We start from the raw sequence: 19,010 nt of genomic DNA on the forward strand, positions 1-19,010 counted from the left end.
GTACCTCATACGAATTCCGTATAATTTTTTAGAGTTTACAAAAACAAAGAAAAAGTACAAAGAAAAAAACTTTAAGAAAACAAAATAAGGATGCAAAAAAGAATTTATGAATTAGCAAATTGAACTAAGATAATATTCTGAATACAAAGAAAAAGATTTGGAGATCAGAAATTGGGAAGAACCAAAATATAAAATATTTTACTAAACACGCTGGTCTTCATTATGTAGACATTCGTTTATAAATAAATGATTCGAAAAAAATTTTGTCTTTCTGTTGGTTCATTTTTTATGTTAATTCTGAAACTGAAACAAAAATATAAAACCTTTGTCAAAAACCTTTCATCCACTTTCCGACTTCCAAATTTTTTTTTCCAATTCTTATTTTCCTATAACATTATTTCTAATTCAAGTTTTCTAATGTGTATTTTAGTATTAAATGCTTCCTAGTTTTGTTTTGCTTTGCTTATTTTTGTTTCCAAACTTTGTTATTCATAGTATTATTTTTCGAAATTTTTAAAGGGAATTTGTTAACAGAGAGGCAGATACTGAGTAAGTCATTGTCGAGCAGACTTGACGCTAGCTGTTTGGCTTGTGGTGTGAGTTGCCTGTTAGCCTGCTGCGATTTCCATCTGCAATGTCTTCCAGCTACAATTCCAACTCCAACGCCAAAGCCAACTTCAACTTCATTTTGCGGCTTGGCTCTCACAGTGTTCTCCGTATGTTTTGTGGTAAATGGTAACAGTTTTTGTATAATTGTCAACAAGCAGCAACAACAACAACAGCAACAACAGCAACGACAATGAGAAATAACGTAAACAAGTAAATGAGCATGGGCAACATTTTTGCGCAATCGTCAGCAGTTTTTGCTACCCAAGTCCAGCAGCTGAAGAAGATTATTTTATGGCTTCAACTGTGCCTGAGTAGGGGGTGTGTTTGGCTGGGGGTGTGTACCACACTTTCATTTATTGAGTTAACTAAACAACAACAGCAACAACAAGAGAAAGAAGCAACAAGCAACACTCAAAACTGGCAACTGGCAACTGGAACTTTGCTGCGTTACGTTATTTCCGCACAAGGATTAAGCACTTGGCCAGTGGCATCTGCTGCTGCTGCTGCTGCTGCTGCTCCTGCTCTTGGCCATGGCTTGGATTATGGTTTTTGCTGAAATGGCAATGCGGCAAAGCCAAAGAGCCATTGGCAATGGCAACCGGGGCCAAGTCCACAATAAAAATGCAAAAAGGTGCGACGCACTCATCAAAACCGATGTTGTACCTTTTACCAGCCACCTCTCTCTCTCTCTCTCTCTCTCTCTCTCTCTTACTGTTCACTGTCAGTTGTGCCATAGATTTTTCATCTTAGATAAAAGCGAATTTAAAGCCCTTCAGCAGCAACAACCACGCAACGTATAAACATGTTATTATTATTATTACTATTATTATAATTTATGTGCTCTTTTGCGGGTTGTTGCTCTGTTTTGGTTTTATTTTCTTCTTCATTTTTATGCACTTTTTGTTTTGTTGTTGTTTCGCGTTGCACAAGATCCGCTTACAGTTTGACAAGCACTGTGTTGTGTTCGCTCCGCTCTTCAAATGATTGTCAAGGCAACCTGCACACACACACACACACACACACATGCACACACACACACACACACACACACATTGGTAACATTGTCTACTTAGTTAAGTTGTTATTTTTATTATGGCCCGCCTTCGGGCAAAGTCGGGCAGTGGTTCCTGCGACTTGTACCCCTCCCATCCCCCCATTCTTCACCATCTTCTCCTTCTCTCTCTCTTTCTCCTCCTCCTCCTCCTCTTCCTTCTCTTCCTTCTCCTGCTCTTGGTGTGCTCTTGCTGCTGGTGTGGTGCACACGCTATTATGACAACATAAGTTCACAGATAGATGGAAACTGTTAGATAGCAATATGGTGGGATGAAGAGGGAGAGGGAGAGGAAGCGGGAGTGAGAGTTAGAGGTAAAGAGCAGCGGCTGCTTGTAAAGCTAAAGGTAACAGAATATTCCAGCGTTTTGAGCGCTTAGCAATAACAACAGCAAAAACAACTAACAAGCAAAACCAATGGCAAGACAAGAAGGAGCGTGCAATAGAGAGAGAGAGAGAGAGAGAGAGAGTAGGTAGATGAGATAAGACAAAAGAGAAGGAGAAAGCTAAACCTAAAAATACCCTGTACAATCTTTTTTAATTCAATAAATTATATTCATACTGACACTTAATTAGCTTATCAATCAGACAATCAGTCAATCAACCAATTAATTAATTTGAACAGAAAATATTAAGTTTTATTTATTAGTCATTAAAACAATCAATCAATCAGCGGTCAGTCAAGCAGTCAGTCACTCTTGCTCTTATGAATCATTCAATCAGTTGCTGCGTCTCTCATATAGTCACTTTATCAAATACTATCAATCGATCAATCAGTCGTTGAGTCAGTCAAATTAAGGCACTAACATCTCTCATTCAATCTTAGCGTTTCAATTCTTCAACTTCTCAGTTAGATTATCAATCACAATTTTGAAACGTGTCGTTCACATGTTCAATCAATCATTTAATCAATCAATCAATCGTTTTTTATTAATTCAATGTTAACAATAAGCAAATTTTTAAAGCTTTGCCAAGCTTAAGTCGATGTTTTAAACGATATTACATTATAAATGTTTTTTAAAATTTTTTTTTTAATTTTAATTTTTGTATAAAAATATTTTTTGTAGGTTCGGCATGCATATGCCACTTGCTGCAATCTTACAGGGTATAACAATGCTGGCTGATAATACTTGAGCTGAGCTCAACGCAGGTAAGAACAACAACAACAGAAGTAGCAGCAGAAACTGAAACAGCAGCAGAAGCAACAGCAATGTTGCTGCAGGGCAACAGCAGCAGCAACAGCAACAACAACAGCAATAGCAGGAATAGCAAGGGGCAAACGGAGAGGAGGAGGGGGGGGGCGAAAAACAACATTGGCGACAACATAAGGACAATGAACAGGAGCTGCGATGAGAATGGCAAGAAGGACAAAGCATTTGCAGTTGCTTGCTTGATTTCATTGAAATTGCTTGGCAAAGCAAGTAGATGGTAGATAAGTTAACGGCATATCTATAGGTACCCCCAACATGAGGGGGTACTGAGTGTGGGAGGCGGGCGGTTGGTGGGCGGGTCATGGTAAGTAGCCATAACAGTTAACCAGCAACGAGTTAAGAAGATCGGAGCGTTGTAGATAACTAAATTGCCGGACTAAAGTCGAGCAGCAGCGAACCATTCATAAGTATTACAAAAGACACTCGTTAATGCACTCAAACTCACAGATTCGTTCGTCATTGATGAATAGCTTTCACTAAAAGTCGGTCAATTCATGACTGAAAACTTAACTTGAATATTTATTCCTTCAGTTGGGAGTTGTGCTGCTCATAATTTCGTTACTTGAAACATTACTTTTGATTTTCAGATCTCTATACATTTTCTAAACATTGAGTTCATAGTTCCTCGTTTTTATATATCTCATAACTCTGATTGGCTTTCACACCTTGCTCAACATTAATTTTCTTCCGTCTGTCTCAGAGATTGTAAGAGCTAGAAGCACCAAATTTGGTATATATACACTTTATGATAATATTGCTGAATCCATATAGTGAATAATATCATTACTTATTGTATTTTTTGTTTGCTTGAATAAAAGCTTAACATAATTTTAATTAAGTTTATCGATCTAGTAATTTCATAAATATTTGCTCTTAAATATCATCATCCCACTTTACTATTTATCCCCCGAGTACATTAATGTTTGTACATAGATCCTTCTTTTCCATCATTATTTTCATGAATAACTCACCTGAAGCTTGTCTTCTCTTTATGGCAGTTCTATCCAGAAAGTTCATATATTCGTATTTGCTACCATGTTGTACTTTCTGTCGCTTCTCTCAATCTATCATTGTTTTCGTTCACTTTACTGTTTCAGATCTGGGTACATGGGTATTCATACCAATCCAGCAAGTTAATAGATCCTTGTTTTCCAATATTGTCAAACTTTCCTTAATCTCTCATTTATTTCACCTCTTACACTCTATTCATATGCCTAGTGGATGCCACCGAAATTGAGGACGCTGCTCGGTACTTTGGACCGTAACAGGAGACTGAGCAGAGGGAGGAGTCAAAGGTGGCAGTTCCCCGACAGGTTGTAAGTTGGGCTGGGCACTGGAGATGCATAAAATTCAACTTAAAACCCGAAACCGCGGGCACCCGCCGTTAAACCGTCGCATGCCCATCTCTACTGGGCACTGGTTTGCCCCATGATGAGAGCTATGAAAATACCTGCGAGGAAATTATACGAAAACTGAACAAGCCAAAAACAACTCAGGTTGTTATTTTAGAGTTCAAGTTAAAGTTAAGCAGCGCCTGCAGGCAGTCAAAGAGGCAAGGCAGCAAGGACTCGAAAGGAGCAGGAGCAGGAACAGTAGCTGTGGCAGAGGCAGTGGCAGCAGTGGCAGCAACAGCGGCTGTTGAAGTCGACTAAACGGGCAAAGACGGCAATGAAGTGCACTTCAATGTGAATGTGAATGTGAATGTGAATGTGAATGTGAATGTGAATAGAAGTGGGTGTGGGCATTTGGCTTTGGGTGCATTAAGTGTTCTGTGTGTGTTAGTGTGTTAGTGTATGTGTGTGTGTGTGTGTGTATGTGTCCCGCTGTCATTGTCTGTGCTCGTATCTTTGTGGAACAATTTGAGTCTGAATGCAAGCTGCAAAATGCTTGAATGAATGAGCCAAGAGAAGTGAATGGCCAAGGCATTGCCTTCTTCCTGCCCCTCCTCTCCCCCTTTTCCTCTCTCTTCCTTCTCCTCCTTCTCCTCCTGTGCTCTATCCTGATTCCCTCTATGCCTTTATATACTATGGGTTCTATCTGCGCCCATTTCGAATGACGCGAATGGCGCAAAAGTTTTTGCAGTTGACTTAAGTGATGCCAAGTGCAAGTGAACAATGTTATTGTTGTTTTACTTGCTGTTGTTGTTGTTATTGTTGTTGTTGTAGCTGCAATTAGTGCACAACGCTCTATTATTATCATTATGAATTTTAAGCAATCACCAGCAGAAGCAGCAACAACAACAACAGTAACTTTTATTGAGCAACAATTCAACTTAAAGATGACGCGAAAAGTTGAAGACGTCATTGAACGAACACACAGAGAAGACTGAGCGAAAGAGGGAGAGAGTTAGATAGATAGAAAGAGAGAGAAAGAGTGAACGGAAGAGAGTGTTGGCTGAGGGGAGGTTGCCAGCAAAGTTACTCTAACTTCTGACTGGTTGCTGTCTTCAAGTGGCATTCCCAAAATAAACACACCGAAATACAAAAGGCCACAAAAGGACACGGAAAAGAGACGCCACAATTGACTTTTGTTTTTATTAGCGCTGTTATTCTTCTATTTATTTATTGTTGTTTACCTATGATAATTGTGCTGTTTATTTATGAAATACCAGACACATCCCCCCTGAAAATACTTCAAATGCCATTAAAAGCAAACGCCTCAAGTGTCTTATCAATTCGTTGAATAGCCTGAATGTAATTTAAAGCGCTTTTCCTTCAATGTTTGCAAGTAAATAGAACTCAGAACTTAGCAACTTATAAAGGCATTTTTGGATAGAAAACAATGACGTTTTTTATTCAAAATAATTATAATAATCAAATACTTTGAAAATATGATTGTTTTTTATTTAAACTTTATGCATATGTTAATATGTATATGTATGTATATGTATTTAACAACAACAGTTGTCCAACTTCCAACTGTCATAACTTGATCAAAACTGCATAGATTTTCAAACGAAATTTCATTTTGATCATGATTTGGCCTCTAAATTCATTCTGTATTCAATTTTTGTTCATTTAGAAAACTTTATTATTTTCGACTAAGATTCGATTTCGATGCTAAGGGTCCCCCCTTTGAAATTTTGAAAATTCAAAATTTTAAATCTCAAGTTTTCACTTTTAAACAACTCCCTATATCGTAATTTGTATAAAACAACACTTTAAACTTGATTCTGAGGCCTTTCATTTTTTTTTAAGATATCATGTAAAATTGAACAAAAATTTTGACTTGTAAAGTGGCAAAATCCGCAGTCTGACCAACTTCAAGCTGTCATAACTTAATCAAAACTGAACCGATTTTCAAGCGGAATGTCATTTTGATCATGATTTGGCCTCTAAATTTATTCTGTATTCAATTTTTGCTCATTTAGAAAATTTAATTATTTTCGACCAAGATTCAATTTCGATGCTAAGGGTCCCCCCTTTGAAATTTCGAAAATTCAAAATTTTTAATCTCAAGTTTTCACTTTTAAGCAACTCCTTATATCGTAATTAGTATAAAACAACTCTTTAAACTTGATTCTGAGACCTTTCATTTTTTTGTAAAAAATTATTTGAAATTGAACGATTATTTGGACTTGTAAAGTGGCTAAGTCCGCAGTCTTACCAACTTCAAACTGTCATAACTCGATTAAAGCTGAACCGATTTTCAAGCGGAATGTCATTTTGATCATGATTTGGCCTCTTAATACATTCTGCCTTCAAATATTTTTACCGTTACGTACCGGTACTGATACCGGAACCGAAAGAAAAAACTGAAACAGAACCTTTTACCGAAATAGTTAACCGAAACCGTAATCTATATTTGTTTCGGTTTGATTCCCTGGTTGAGATAATTATATTATTTATATGTATTTGTAAATGTTCATATTACAATATCAATATAGTATTTATATATTTGCATATGTAGTTGTTGTCAATTCTTGGGATAAATTATGCCCATTAATGCAAACATAAATAGAATATATTCGTACATACATAAGGATGTACCTTTGTACTAGTAAGTATGTACATATATTCTTTAATGATTACAGCTTAATAAATGAATAAGCCGAGTTTTGACTATTGATAGAAGCCTACAAAGTTAACAATAGCCAGATGTGGTTGTTGTTGTGGTTTTTAAGTAAACCCCTTTGGTTCTAGTGCGAGTGAGAACGGCTGGTCGAGTAACTGAGTTGCCGGATTGTGGGTGGAGGGAGGCACAGGCTCATTCGGGGAGTGTTCTGCCCAGTTACTGTACAACACTTGTACCACGCCCAGCGCCAGACGCAATTTGTATGCAAATTTCCTGAGAATCTCACACATGCAAAAACAACAGACAAACGTACAAATGTATACAAAAAAAAGACAAAATATAAAAGAGCACAATAACAACCAATATATACATATATACATTGTATATATACTATATATGTATATGTTAAAAATAACAACAAATATTGACTGTGAACGTGGCAATTCAGCGGTATGCGGGGGTGTGAAATAAAAACATACAAGACAGAACATGCAACTTAATAAGAAATGACAAAACAATTGAAAAGTTTTCTGGCACCGCTCGCAGCTTCTCAAAAAAAAAAAAAAATACAAGGGGGCTCCGTCCCATACTCGCTTTGCTCGTCTGCCCGCAGCTCGCCTTGCTCGCGGTGAGGAGCGGTTCAGTCGAGCGCAATCGACAGTCGGATACCCTGTGCTCAGGCACTTGGTGCCGTTCGGCATGCCAAAGATATGTTGCCTTAATCCTTAATTATTAATCAATCCTTCCTATGGCAACTATATGATAATCCAAAAGGTTTTTTTAAACTTGATTTTTGACCGATCCTTCCTGGGGCAGCCATAATATATAGTAGTCCAATTCTAAAATAAACACAAACTTGATCTGCGTACGGTATCCAGGAACCTAGCTCTGAGATAGACGTGTTCAAGCAGACAGACTGACTGAAAAAAAAGAACATCTTCTAAAATCAAGAACATTTATCTTAAATATTTTGCTCTTAAAATCAGATCATTTTAAGACCAAATCTACTAAAACTAAGATTATTAATTCAAAAAATCTTAATATAAGAATAGAAATCTAAGATTGTTAGGAGAGTATAAATATGTAATATTTCGTATCAAACAATTGGTAGAGAAACCGCTTCATTTGTGAAGCAGTGGGCGGCGGTTCGAATCCCACTCGTAACAAATTAAAATAACACTTATGAAATTACCAAAACAGAATAAAATGTAAATAAATCAAAATTAAAAAATAAAAAAATTAAAGATATAAAAAATAATTTTTATTTATTATATATTATAATTTAAAGAATTTCTTAAAATAAGAACTGGGTCTAATTTTAAATGTTCTTAAAATCAATATGTGTTCTCTTAATTTAAGAATTTTATGTTCTCGACGCATTTTTTGGACCAAAAATCTTAGTTCTGAGACCAAAATCTTAATTTTAGAACATTTTTTTTATCTATAATTTATGTCTGTTACATGCATTCTGGCAAACACATTATACCCTTTCTTGGCCAATTTTAATGGCCACAGCGTATAAAAATTGTTGGAGGGACAAGAGAACGTAAATGAACGGTGAATGTCTTGAAGGCTAAAATCGAGTTAACTCATGTGTGCACGTTATTAGTACAATGAAGTGCCAGATTAGCTGGCGTAACGACCATGCATAAAACCAATAACAATAATAATAACCGAAAAAGCAAAATTTACATGAAATCTATGCTAAGAGGCGTCAAGAGGTTCTTCAGCATCGTTTGCAGCTCTTTCTAATCTGCTCTCGCAGATTCATTTGCTCTCTCTTGATCTGTGTTAAAGTGCAGTGCTTTCGAAGAGAGTAAAAGTTATGTTCAAGTAAAAAGAACGTACGTGTGCGTTTATTGGTGCAATTAAGAGCGAGATTAGCTGAATGCGACAAGCACACATAAAACAAATAACACTAATACGAGTAGTTAAAGAAAAAGTGAAATTAAAATGAAATCGACTCGTATGTAACCTTCTTGAGCCTCGTTTTCAACACTGTCTGCCTCGTTTTACCACCCATCCAACCATCCAATCGCCCGCTCTTTGGATCTCGCTTTCTTTGTCTATCTTGGCAGTGCTGAAGTTTGTAGTGTAGTGTGACTGCGGCGGCACAAAAATACCAAACATACCAAAGCCACTTTCTATGCAAATTTTTATGTGTTAAATGCATTTTGTTGGATTTAACATTCTCGCTGATTTTTTGGTTTACATTTTTGCATACAAATGAAGCCTGCGCTGGGGCATCGAGTAGTTGAGGGGAATGCGGAAGGGTCGGAAGAGTCGGAGGGCGTTAGGAGTGCGTGATTGTCTCTATGTGTGTGTGTGTGTGTGTGGGTGGATGAGACAACAGCAACACACACAAATTAGAGGATTAAGTAGCTTGGCTGCTGCTGCTTTTTGTGCTTACCCCCTCAGCCTCAGCGTCAGCATAGACGCTGCAGTCGCCGTTTGCCATTCGCCATTCGCCTTCATGTTCATTGTCCTTCTAGTGATGAAGAAAATGAAGAAGAAGAAGAAGAAGAACAAGAAGAAGAAGCAGTAGCAGCAGTAGCGTTGAGACAATTACGCTAATTCGCCTGAAATTGTTTTGCATTTTCACAACGTTTCGTTCCTTTCATTCTCTCTCTCTCTCTCTCTCTCTCTCTCGCTCTTTCTCCATCTGCCGTTGACATTGACGACGACGTTCTCCATTCTCCATTTTCTATGGCTGCTGCAGCCCGCATGTGGCAATATGTGTGTGTGTGTGTGTGTGTGTGTGCGTGTGTGTTGGATTGAAATCTTTTCAACGCTTGTTTAAACAGTTAAATTTGATTGCGCTCTAAATAAAAGACAAACAGAAAAGTGAACATGAGAAAAGTTTTCGAAATGGTGTGAAGCAATGTAGAAAAAAAACCTTTATTTATGTCATAACAGTAACAGCAAACGACCTCAATATGTTGAAATTAAAGTACATGCATATGTTTGTACAGTTAGTCAAGTCATTATCTTCATAAAATAAGAAAATTCGCATTAATAATTATTTCATAAATAATAAATTCGCTAAAAGCTTAATGTTTCATTTGGAACAGCACCTGTAAAAGTTATAATCCATTTTTTTTGCCCTCAATTAAGGGTTAATTAGTTTAAAACAGAATGTGAATGTCCGTATGCACTAAGTACTTAATTAAAAGTCCAACTGTTTTTAATGGAACAGTTAATGCACGCTGTAAGAGCAGATTTACATAAAGTTTTGTGTGTTTAAACACGCACAGACCTGCTCCAAATCGCATCAAATGTCTGGCATACTTTTAAATGTAGGGTTATGATTGAGTCAGTCCGTTTAGATGAATCTAAAACAATGCGATATAATAAATATTTATATAGGTGTATATACAGGGCGAAAGTGTATAAGCTGGAATCATATAAGAACGACATGTATTTCAAATACTTTTAGAACTCAATAATTACAAAATATACCGAAAGATAAATATTTGTATTACTTTAAAAATATATACATACCTCTGAACAAGGCTGCAAACCTCCAAAATTTTGTTAAAGGTTCGGTTCGGCGGTTCGAGCCATAGAGCAAGACATCGGTTCGGTTCGCGAATTGGTTTATACACCCCCTGAACCCAAGGTTTGGGTTCGAACAAAAAAATATTTGTATTGTTATACATTTTTCTCAACACTTTGAGTCAATAAGGTTTTTTTTTAAAGAAATCAAATTTTGATAGAATTTTTTAAAAATATTTTCAGTTTAGGCTGCTTAGGTACTCGAACCGAACCGGTTCTACGAGGTTCGCTTCAGAACCGGTTTGCAGCCTTGCCTCTGAAACTATTGTACTATCAGAAAATGTGGATGGGTAAAGATTACAAAAAAGTGAAATTTTGTTTCCCAGTGTTATTGCAAACCAAATAATCTATTAAATTATTTTAAAAAACTTTTGTATGTCTATATAAATGCGGAATACCTGCACTGTTTCGCAATAAACGCAATGATAATACTAAATATGATTAGATGGAACTAACTTAACAAGTCCAGCTAAAACATGTTGCAAATTGGCAACTGCATCCCAGTGGGCTTAGAGAGAGGTAATTGGAATCCTTTTGTCATTAGCCCGCTACATTTGCCAATTGGCCGGAGTCGATTTATCATCGTTATCGCCGTGCTCGTATTCATGTTGTAATCGTAGTCGTATTTAATATGCAAATCAGCATAACGCATGAGCGCCCCAAACATATGCAACAGGACAGGCGTTCAGTGAAATGTGGCAAATACGAGTACTATACTTACATACTCATGTCCGTGTATGCGTATGTGTTTACAAGGTCTGGTATTTATTTTTTTACTCACATGAATGGTACATTAAGGGTATAGTAAGGTCTTGCAAAAGAATGTACACATAAACTGTGAAAGGAAAAATCTTCAATAATTTCTAAGCTCTTCATCACAATTAAGCATCAAAATACCAGTGATCAATTGAATTTTCTCATAAATTTCACACAAAAAATATTGCATAACTCAAGGGTTATCAAGTTGTACATAATATTTTTGTTATTTATTATTTTATCAATTTAAGCCTAATTTTTCATTACTTTACGCAATCTGCAAATATTTGTAGAATATGCTTTATTATGATTACATAATTTTATAATTTTCTAATTTATCAACAGGGCATCTTACAGTCGATCATTGCTGACTCTATCATGTTTACATGTTATCATTCGATTTTTCCTTTTGTGCAATTTGTTGTGTATTTTTCGGATGGTTTTTCATTAAAAATGATGTGAATTGAATATAATTTTGATGTCGATTGTGCTATGATGATGTCAGGCCTAATTATAATTATGTTAATGGCACATGTTTAATGCAATTAAGCATTGATTTCAATTCGTTAGACATTGTTAAAAATAACAAATACTCGAATTTTTAATGCATTTCATTTAATTCATTCTTTAGCAATGCCAATGTGTGCAAAATGGTGCGAGTATTTATTTAATCGTTTTTTGTATTTGTTTTATATTGTGGCTGTTGCTTTCAATACACTGATTTTGCATGCGAAATATGCGTTTATTGAACATTAGATATTCTCTTCTAATTTGTAGTTTCTTATATTAATATTGTTTTTGTCTAACGAGTATTTTTAATGATTTATTCCTTTTCAACCACATTTTAATTTTTTTCTTTACAATTCGACTTTGAGAATTCAGTTGGATCTGATCTACATTGTACTTCTTTTTTTCACGAGCTGTGTCTAATTTCTTGCTATCATATTAATGCATTTATTATCCAATCTCATGCTCTGACTTGCCATCCTCTGTTAATTTTTCGGGTCTATTCAACGATATGGAAACAATCGCTGAGCTTTAACATTTACAACAGTTACCCCCAACCTCCAGGGGAATTGGGTTGCCAGAGGATTGAAAAGTGGCAAATGGTAAAGCAGGCACAGTCTACTGTCGACTGACGACATTAGGCAGGGGGGCAGGGGCAAGGGAAACGGGGCATGGGGCAAGCATTTTGGTTTTTGGCAGTTGGTTACAGCGATTGAATTTAATTAGCTTATCATGAAAGCGTATTTCACATAAATTTATCAAAATTGCTTTACACAACAGCGGCAGCAACCGGCATCATATCTCTATGCGACTACAGAGAATGAGAATGAGAGAGACAGAGAGAGAGTGAGTGAGAGGGTAAGGATGAGGGCGAGGGGTGGCTTAGCAGGTTGAGGAGCAGGGTGGTGGATGCTACATGGTGTAGATGCCCAAATTGCATTACGGCCCGCCCATTAAACTGATAAAAACGGGAATCGAGTTGAGTTGTGTCGACTCGGGCGACACTTTAAACTTGATGGCTTGACAGAACGAGAAAAAGAGTGAGAGATTCAGCAAATGAGAGAGTATAAAGAGAGGGGAAGAGAGAGGCTAAAATTAAATTTATTAATGCACATTACAACGCATACACTTCACAGCACTCAAAAGGGAATGAGAGGAATGGCAACAATGGTGGGTGGGTGGTACAGTGGTACAGTGGTTGGGTGGTTGGGTGGTTGGGTGGCTGGATGGTTGGTGTATTGGGCTGGTTGGCAGCTCTTCTTTTGGTGGTTACTTGAAGGTCGCTTGAGTAACGGACCCAGCCACAGGAAACAGAAGACGAATCATCAGCTTTTGTTTTCAAATGGATTGCAATCGATGCGAATGTCGAGTAAGAACACTGTTAACAAGTGTTGAACAACGACAGACTTTGACTGAAAGAATGTGACTGAATTAAAATTGAAAAAATCAGCTAAATTAAATATTATTTTTGTTTTTGCGTGAAAACTAAGTAATTTAATAAGTATTGCTTGCTTTCTTAAAGAAGCAAAATAAATATTTGATATCATTTATAATTTCTATCTGTTTATTATAGTTATATAAGAGTCCTTTCATTGCACCAACTTAGAGAATATTATAATTATTTTTGCAAAATGTGTGTCATAATAAAAATTTAAATAATAATAGTAAATCAATAGCAAACATTTATTGAAATGACAATTACTATATTCATGTTCTTTTGAAACATTGAAAATAATCAATTGTTTAGTTATGTCATTAACATTTTCAGTGCCTTGATTTGTAAAGCTCAAAACAGCTTACAGCTTTTAAATTGATATTGTGACAGATAAACTGATAGGGAAAATCCTCTATAAGTGAGGTCGTTGTTTTGCTGTTCTATTTCCGCCTTATCGATGGCACTTTGATAGCTGCCCAACTGTGTTAATTGATAAGCAAACGTTAATCGGTCGTTTGCCAAAACAACAAAAGGCCATAAAAATGTATTTGCCACTCAACCGCATGAATGGCATCAGTACCATAAGTGCAACCTTCCTGTTGCCGTCCCATAATACAGCATGCCCCAACGCTGTTGCATTTGCCACATGCCCCCGCGTATCTGCTCGGCGCGTTCATTTATAGTGTCAATGCGATTATGATGATTATGTCGCTTCACGTGATGCACACGCTGCCAATCGGGGCTTGGGCCTACAAAAGAGAGAGAGAGACAAAGGGTGAGTGAGAGAGTGAGAGAGAGAGAAAGATCCCTCCCTCCCGCTCTAATACTCGGCGTGCAATTGAAGGCATTTGCGCGTGAAATTACATTGAAAATTTAATTGTGCACACAAAGTGCAGGACGATGTGCATTATATACGCAAAATTTGCTCATAAATTAAAATGCACTCCATGGATTATGCCCGAAACTCAGCGAGTGTCCTGCCTCTTCCCAATCTTTACACTCTTTCCACTCTTCACTCCCCACCCCTTTCAGCACACATACATACACACTCGTACTTCTCTCTGTAGTTCTTATTGTGCTTATCATTGGAAAATGAGAAGGCTTTTTAAGGCACAAGTATGCCCGCTGTGGGTGCGCATTCCTTTTAACCTCGTTATGAACTCTGACTGAATTCCATGCTCCACATGCCAAACATTATATATATACTTATATGTATGTATTACCAATTATGAATTCACTTTTTGGTATGTGAACACGCAATTGCATCGATCTCTCATTCGCTACCATATCGAGAAATTGCTTGTCGAACGGTTTGAGATGCGGCCAACTTGTGGTATACTTAATATGAAATACCAGGCAAGTTACGCGTTGTTGTCCCCGACTCTTGATGTTACTATTGGCGGGATCTAATTTCTTATCCTCTTTTTACTGGGTATCTAAAGCTTACAGAAGTCAAATAACTTTGTGACTACACTTCTGAAGAAGATGAAGAAGACAGAAAATCGGTACAAAAAAAATTAGTTGTAAAAATAAAAATAAAAAGTTTCTAAGTAAACAAAAATTATTTCATTTCAAAAAAGAACACTCTAATAATATCGACATCACATTTATAATACAAATTAATTTCAAAAACGATTTTTACACGTTATGGTATAATTAAAATTATTGCTATTTTGAACAAAAACTAACCGTTATACTTCAATCGATTACAAATCGATTAATACGCTTTGTATAATTTTGGTTTTTCGGTTTCGGTACGATAAACAATTTTTGTTTCGGATAGGGTTTTAGTTACGGTTACCAATTACAATCGGTTAATCAGGTTAAAGGTCACGGTTATCAATTACAATAGGTTTCAGTTCTTCGCTTAATATATATTTTGAATTTTTTATATAGTTTTTTGAATTCAATTTTACTCCCAATATAATATATATATTTTTGCGATATGGAATCGAACTCCAAAAGGGTTTTAGTGTATTAGTTAGAAAATATTTTTCTTAATTTTGGTTTAGATAATTTTTTCTTTTTTTAACTCAAACGAACAGCTTTGAAAATACGTTTAACGAGCACTTTAATGTTGAGCTCGCTCGACTGTCGTTTTCTTGCTTGTTTTCTAACATAGAAAGTTCGAATTGCTAGATATTTACCGTTAACCGTGTTTTGCTGTTCTTACCGACCGCACGGAGAAGTCGTAAACCAGTTGATGCAATTTTCCAGTGCGAAAATTAACAAATACACACACACGCTCAAACACACACACACAAACATACAGTAAAGTGAATATAGTGTGTGTGCTCGAGAATTCAATTTGTGCAGAGAAAACGGAACCTCAGTGGGTGGCAAGAGGTTGTCGAAGAAGAAGATGAGGTTGCTGATAGCGGTAAGGGTAAAGAGGTACAGAGGTACAGAGGTACAGCGGTACAGAGCTAACGGGTTAGAGGGTTAGAGGGGGTAAAGAGGTTGCATCGTCTGTTTACTTGAGGTTTTTTGTAGTCGGCGTAAGAGGGCCAGCCGGAAGGAAGTGCAAGCGAACAAACCGAGCCCAGCACAAATACGCCCTCTACAGGCAGGGGTTAGCAACTGGGATCGAGAAGGGGCATCAAGTACTTGGTACGAGATTGAGCCTCAGGTTGCAGGTTGCAGGTTGCACGTTTTTGCATTGAAAATTGGCACAAACGGATGCGAGCGACGTTGCCGACGCGACGTCAGTCAGCAACCACTCCCCTAGCCCCCACACTTCCAAAATCACTACCCCAAGCCACTGCATTTGCATTAGTGTATTTATTAGGAAATTTAATAATACTTGTAAGTCGCTGAAAGCGGCAAGAAATAAAAATATTGTAAACGGTTCATCAGATGCAACAAATATGCCAAATTTGAGCAGCTGACATGAAGTATGGCATAAACAGTTGCAGTTGCAGTTGCAGTTGCACTTGCAACCCTTTGTCCACAATATGAATTCAGACCAAAAGATAGAAAGAAAGATACAGATACAGATACAGAAGCATGCCATTCGCATAGTCGTAGACCATAAGCAAACACAAATGATGGCAATCTGTTAGTGTAGATAACTTCCCCCCTTCCCCACCACCAACTACACCACTGCCTGTGGCATATGCCACCGTCTGCACAATGCTAGCCAAATTTATATTATTAATGCCTGTTTATCTGCATGCGACGATGTCGTCCCTTTAAATAGATACGCTTCCCCCCTTGGACACCCTCTTCCCTGCTCTCTCCACACAATAGCAATTGCTCTGTGTGTGTGTGTGTGTGTGTGCGTGTATTGTGGGTGTTGCTCTCTTTGTCTCTGTCTCACACACTCTCGTTGTCTCTGTCTCTTTGTATGCGTTGCTTTATGAGCTTCGATTAATCTGCGCGTAAACAGCGCGAGGTCTGAAACATTTATAATCTATATCTAGTTCCCTGTTTAATGCCACAAATGTTCCCACTGACGCTGGCACTGAGAATCAATATATTCTACGCTTAACGTGGCTTAAATGCAAGTTTCATTATTATTTTTATATTATAGCAGTGTTTTTTTTCACAAATACATTCCAAATATTATAGATTTTCATATATAATATAATAACACTAAACAAATTAAGCAGTTAAAGCAAAAGTATTTGAAAAAGTTTTGGTATCAAATATTTCGATCGTATGGAATTACTTCTGGCTGAACGAAAGTTTCTAACAATCTCAGTTGAGTTGAAACTCTAAGGATGGGAAACGCTTGAAAAATATTTATGTTTTGACAAGCAGTTTGTTAATCCATTTAAATTGTCAATTAGTCCAAAAATCGATCTAGCCAGCAGTCAGTCAATCAATCACTGAAATCAGTCAAGTGTAAAGCTCTTATAAAAAGTTAATTAGGCCCTATTATCTACTATATATTCTCTTACTTAATACAAAAACTTAAAAGATTTGTTTCTTGCTTTCTTGGCACTGAGTTCAATGATGTCGTGTTTGTGTCAACTTCTGGTTTTTTCGTTTGAGCACCAAGTACACCTTAGAGGCAAGTGTAATAGTTAGAGCAGCTAGATCATGATTTTAAAAATTTGACATACTACTGTGTCCAAAAAATAAGGTGACATTGTATTTATTTTGAAAATTCTTTATTTATTCTTCCAAATCAATTTCATCCCCTTCAAAGTAATCCTCCCGACACAATGCACTTCTGCCAACGTTTTTCCAATTTTCGAAACACTGGTTGTAGTCACTTTCCGGGATGGCCTTTAGTTCCGTCTTCGTTGCGGCTTGAATCTCCTCTATCGTGTCAAAACGGTGTCCCTGAGCGGTCTTTTGAGCCTGCTGAACAGCCAGAAGTCGCACGGTGCCAGATCAGGTGAATACGGTGGTTGCGGAACGATATGGGTTGAGTTTTGATGAAATGATCACGAATTACGAGTGCAGTATGGGATGGTGCATTATCGTGGTGCAGAAACCAAGAGTTGTCTCTCCACAAATCTGGCCTTTTGACGGATACTGTTACGCAAACGACACATAACGCTCAGATAATATTCCTTGTTGACTGTTTGACCCGGTGGAAGGAACTCATAATGCACAACACCACGATAATCGAAGAAAACAGTCAACATGACCTTGATTTTGGAGCGACTTTGGCGCGATTTTTTTGGTCTCGGCTCTCCTTTGGCACGATATTCGCTCGATTGATCGGTTGTTTCGGGGTCGTAAGCATAGATCCAAGTCTCTTCGCCAGTTATAATCCGTTTCATGACATCCTGGTAGTCGGAAAGCATCGTTTCACACACTTCAACGCGACGCCCTTTTTCCAAAAATTCAATGTTTTCGGTACCAGTCGAGATTTGACGCGCTTGAGGCCCAAAACATCCTTCAAAATGGTATTGACTGAGCCTTTGATATGCCAACATCATCAGCAAGGTCTCTAATCGTTAATCGACGGTTTTTCAACACCAAATCTTTGATTTGTTGGACGTGAGCTTCGTCAGTTGAGGTTGATGGTCGCCCAGGACGCTCTTCGTCTTCGACACGTTCACGACCGGCTTTGAACTCACTATACCACTTGTAAACATTTTTTTTAGACATAGCCTCATCACCAAAGGCTTTCTGCACCATCCTCAACGTATCCGCAGCAGAAAATTGATTCCGCAAACAAAATTTAATGCAAATTCTTTGCTCAACAAATTTCGACATTGCAAAAAACGAGAAACTCACTTTTAGCAGCTCACAAAACGACGCGTATCTCAAACAGTAATGAATATTTTCACATGAAATTTGACATAGATGTCACTCACAGTACTACCAACCTAAAAACAAAAAGAATTCTCCTAATCCTTCAAAGCGCGCAGTTTAAAATCAAATGTCACCTTATTTTTTGGACACAGTAGTAAATCAAAAAAATGTTCATACTGCTATCTGTAATGTCATTAAGGAGAAATCTACTCGTATGCTTAGTAGTGTATTTATCTATTTATTTATTTTTTTTAATAATTTATTTATATATTTCTTTTCATTTTTTTAAAGACTTGCTTTGGTTTTCTTCAATTCTTGTTTAGTTTATAGTAAGGTACACGGGTACTTAGTATCTAACAGTGGAGTACCTCGATTATACTGAACTATACACTAGATAACAGCGCAGTCTGTCGATGATGGTTCAACAGCCTTCAAAGCTGATAAGCTGACCACAAGTACAAAAGCGATTCTAAAATAATTTCTGGCTTAATAATCTATGGAAGCACAAGCAAAACACCAGGAACATTTTGATAATTATCAAAACTTAACTGGAATCATCTTGGTATCTACACTATTGCAAAATGTTCCCATTGAAGCCAAATAATCAAATGTGCTCTATTGTTTGAAATTGTAAGTAAGAACATAGGGGAATTGATATT

This window comes from Drosophila innubila, chromosome X, assembly GCF_004354385.1.
Source record: "Drosophila innubila isolate TH190305 chromosome X, UK_Dinn_1.0, whole genome shotgun sequence".
Classification (NCBI taxonomy): domain Eukaryota; kingdom Metazoa; phylum Arthropoda; class Insecta; order Diptera; family Drosophilidae; genus Drosophila; species Drosophila innubila.